Source organism: Astatotilapia calliptera, chromosome 22, assembly GCF_900246225.1.
Source record: "Astatotilapia calliptera chromosome 22, fAstCal1.2, whole genome shotgun sequence".
Classification (NCBI taxonomy): domain Eukaryota; kingdom Metazoa; phylum Chordata; class Actinopteri; order Cichliformes; family Cichlidae; genus Astatotilapia; species Astatotilapia calliptera.
In genome coordinates, this window is record NC_039322.1 from 31,190,456 (window position 1) to 31,195,002 (window position 4,547).

At 49.8% G+C, this 4,547-nt stretch overlaps 1 long non-coding RNA gene across 1 annotated transcript; it reads left to right on the plus strand.

The window, feature by feature from the left end:
- On the plus strand, positions 1-1,808 carry LOC113014078 (uncharacterized). Its single transcript, XR_003270924.1, has 2 exons — positions 1-1,329; positions 1,741-1,808. It is a non-coding gene; the product is annotated as an uncharacterized LOC113014078 (long non-coding RNA).
- Positions 1,809-4,547: the final 2,739 nt, after the last annotated feature.

Below are 4,547 nucleotides of genomic sequence, written 5' to 3' on the forward strand. Positions count from 1 at the left end.
CTCGCCTGTGCCTGCCACACCTCAGCCTGGTCTCCTTCCACCTGCCAAGCCACGTCCAGGTCCAGCACGGCTGTTTCCGGAGCCTGTCAGGACAGCCTGTCGACGGAAACCAACCAAACCATCCAAGGATTATCGTCCACGCCGTCGACCACCAGCCAATTCTTGTTCACGCCGTCGACCACCTGCCAAGCCGCCCGACGGTGTTCGTACCCGCCCACGTCGCCGCCGGACACCCGCCAAGCCGCCCGACACCCGCCAAGCCGCCCGACAGGTCTCGTCCACGTCACCGCCGGCCACGAGCCAAGCCACCCGACAGGTCTCGTCCATGTTGCCGCCGGCCACGAGCCAAGCCACCCGAGTGTGGCCAGCCATGCTTGCTTCGCCACTGCCACCTTCCACATGGCCGGCCCCCTGAACCCTTGAACTATGGACTACTGTGCCATTGGCCTCCAGGTCGGCCACCTGAACTACTCCGCCATGAACTCCTTTTCTACTGAGATCATGGTCGCCCTCCTGAAACAGGGTCTCGGACTCTTAAGCCCTTGTGTTTGGACTGAGTGCTTCGGTTTCTTTGTTTTTTTTCTACTGAACCTCTACTGAACCATAAAGTTCAACCATACAGCATTTGGTTGTGGCATACACCATCTGCTTCCAGTAACACACAGTTGAGATTCTTTGGATTCTGTGATCGGTGAAACCTCCCTCTATTCGGTGTCCAAATGGAAATGTGTACACAGACAAATCAATTTGCGAGACCAAAAATTAAACTTTAATAGAACACCAGTAAAGCAGATGCATGATCCAGAAGAGCAAATTTTGATTTTTTGAGCTCACTATTGCTGTTGATAATTACTGATTAGTAATCATTCATACACATACTATAAACCTGTTTTTCTATCCTATAATTATGATCACAATTATAAAACTAGATGTGAGGACTTTTTGTAGTTGTCAGGCTGTAATGCACAGTGATAAAGGTCTTAGCAACAGACAACAGTTTTTCAAATTGGGAGATTAATCTTTCAAAGTCCCCATACTGGCCACACAGAGAAGCGTAAAATACATCAAACCTCAGAGAGCTGCACAGCTGAAGCAGTGTTGTTTACAGAATTTAATTGACAGTGTATAAAAGGCTCTGGGATTTTATGTCTATGTTCTGCAATATTGTGTGGGGTGGAGTCGTAGGAAATGACGTAGGCAGAAGTCGGGGGTATCGCGATGCTACTCGAGAAGAGGAGATTTTTCTGTGTTAGTTCTGTTACCTCGTAAGCTGTGTTCCTGGTTGCCATCCTTCACGTGATGCTCCGAGTGTTAAGTTCATGACTGGAAGTAAGTTTCCTTAAATATGGTTATTTTCCGATTCTGATGTTGGCCGCGGCTTTAGTTACATTCTACCGCATTGTAGCACCGCATTTTTTCATCTCGTGACTCGAAGCATGTGCCGCCGGCCGCCGCCATTATGTAGTAATTTTATTCGGCCACACGATGGCGCCAAAGTCCTTTGTTTACAGTTCGAGTGGATGTTTCGGCTATGTATGACATTCTCACTGTGTTTAATTGTGTCCTTTCTGTGTTTGGAGCAAGAGATGTAAGATTGGCATAGTTCAAATTATATATGTCCTGTTATGTGTATATTCAGATGGATGTGTTGGTTTATTTCATGTAATCCTTTATATTTATCTTAGTGAAGCTGTTGCTGTATATATTTATATACTCATGGCAACTTGTTTGTTACTACAGACTGCTGGCAACACTGAGCATCTAGGTGGCAATAAAACAGCTGGCGGTGACAATCCAGCAAAGTGGAAGCCTGTTGTCCTCCTTCCTGTATCCTGACCGATACACCATCTTGTTAGCTGCTGAACCTAAAAGAACTAGCCCTCACCAAGTACTCCTCAACATTGGTCCTTCGAGCCGGATGAGTTATCAAGATGGAGCCAGATGGAGCGACATGTCCTGATGCAAGGCCTAAACGCCATACACGTCGACCAAGCCGGTTTGAGGACTTTGATGTTAACTATACAGGCCACCTCTTTAGGGAAATGCTGCAGTGGGATACCCCACACCCTCACACAAGAAGCGACAGAGTTCAGCCTCAGTATAGTCATACGCCACCCCTCTACAGCGACAGGGATGGGGCCTATTACAATACACCCCCTCCACTGGGAAGAAGTGAACAAGATGTGGACCTTAATAGGAGCCTCTCACCTGAATTTGCACCTTCTAATTTGCTAGGGTCTTCAATACACACATTTCATACAGAATTCAGAGCCTTGCAGGCCAAAAGAGAGCAGCTACTCCAATCACAGCAAGTTTTACAGGAGGGCCTCAAAGAACTGAAGGAAGCAAAGAGTGACCTCGGAGAGCTGATTGAAGTGGCTCACCTGCTGAGGAAGGATATGGCTCACCTGCTGAGGAAGGATATGGCTCACCTGACTGCCTCACAGCCTAGCACCAATCATCCCCCCAAGCGCGGTTCAGGAGAGGTATACACCACCCCTGAGACAATGCCACAGGAGGAGGATGAGGAGGTGTGGCCCGACCCACCGCCATGGCCTGAACCGATGGAAGAGTTGCACACGGGATTCTCCCAAATGAAGGTTGACGAACAATACTCCGATGATGGTGTACAGTACCACCCTCTACCCCGCACACCATATTTCGCTGGTGAGCCTTCGCTGCCAAGTCATCGCTGCACCCTATATCAGGACCCTGTGGTTAAGGATGGAAACACGTTTCATGCCCCTCCACAACACTCTGTGCCACCCCCCTGCTGGGCACCAAGTAAGACAGGTTTGCTCCCAACCAAGCCTGTTCCAGCCAGTTCCCCCTCTCTTGTCACTGGAGTAACCAGTGGGCACGGCAGCAACCCATCTGCTCCTCTTTCGGCTGAGCTAGTGTACAGGGGGCCCAAACCAACCATTCCAAGGTTCATTCATTCTGATCCCTCTGAGTTTGCTAGGCTCCGCATGGCTTTAGAGAACCTACTCCCTCCTAATGCTACTGAGCTCTTCAAGTATCAGATACTTGTGGACCACCTCAAACTAGATGAAGCTCGACTTATTGCCGATGCTTACCTGAACTCACCCAAGCCTTATACTGACACCATGGCAGCCCTCCACGACAAATTTGGACAACCTCATCAGCTCGCCTTGAGAAAGATAGCAAGTGTCCTGGATGGTCCTGAAATAAGGCGAGGTGACACAGTAGCCTTCCAAAGGTTCTCCCTTCAGGTGCAGTCACTAGTTGGGCTGTTACAAACATTAGGACTGGAAGGAGAAGCGGAGTTGAACTGTGGGTCCCACGTTGCCCGACTAATAAGTAAGCTTCCTGCCGAACAGAGAGCTGATTTTCGTCGACACCAGTTTAAACAGCCCGGGAGCACCTACACTCTGTACGACCTATCTGCATGGCTTCGTCAGGAGTCCTGGTGTCAAGGATTTGACGGCCAAGCAGGTGTAAGAAGCAGTAGAGAAAGGACAAGTGTAAAGGCTGAGGCCCGTCCAGGCCGACAAACCGTGACATAACCTAAAGGGGCCATCAGAACACACTTTTCCACCAGTGAAGGAGAGTCGAGCTAGAGGGAAGGTGTCATGGTCCTGGGTCGGTGACCCAGCGCTTTTAGTTTGTTATCATTTTCTAGATGATGATTGTTTAAGTTCTGTGTTATTTTCGATCTGCCTCTGAGTCTGCGTCTGTATCTCTCTGTCTATGGTGTCTCCCCATCTGTTTGTGAATCTGTCTGTTTAGTTCAATGTCTTGTCTGGTTCCATGTGTCTGAGTTTCCTGTTTTATTGTGAAGGTCCGTGTCGTATGTGAGTGTGATCAGTTTACGTTTCCCCTGTCCCGTCAGCCCAGATTCCTCCCAGCTGTGTTGCCCTCCTGTCTCTCATCCCCTGATTACTGGTGTGTGTATTTAAGCCCTGTGTGTTCTCCTGCCTGTTGCCGGTTCGTCTGTGTTACTCTGTGTCAGTCTGTGTTCCTCGGTGTCCTGCTCGTCTCTCTGCCTCTCTTCCCTTTTTGTTTCATCTCAGGTTTGTCATTTAGCTTTCCCAGTTCAGGTCTTTAGTTTTGTCTTCCCTCTTGCCTGTTTTGCCTTCTCACCACTGTGTAAATAAACTCACCGGCATCTCATCCACTGCCTGCATCTTGGGTCCTTCTTCTAACTCCACACGGCTCGCCTCGGCAGCCGCGACAGTACGAACCGGCCAAATATGGACCCAGCGGCATTCGCACCTTCCAAGGAGCTTCGGGAGGAATTAACCGATTCAGTTTCCAGGTGGACTAATCTGTGGCTAGAGCATGAGGGGGAGGAATTTCGTCATGCTCTGGAGGCCCGAATACAGCGGCTAGTTTCCAATCACCCCTGGCTGCTGGATTCACTTCACCCACTCCTACAGGACTTCATCCTCAACACGCTTCATCTTCACCCTCCAACTGCGACAGCTGACCTGCCTGGCTTACCGGAAGATTCTCTCCCCAGTCCACCAGAGGACTCTCAGCTGGACACAATGCCGCCCGATCAGTCGGCTTCCCCCTCCTTCCGG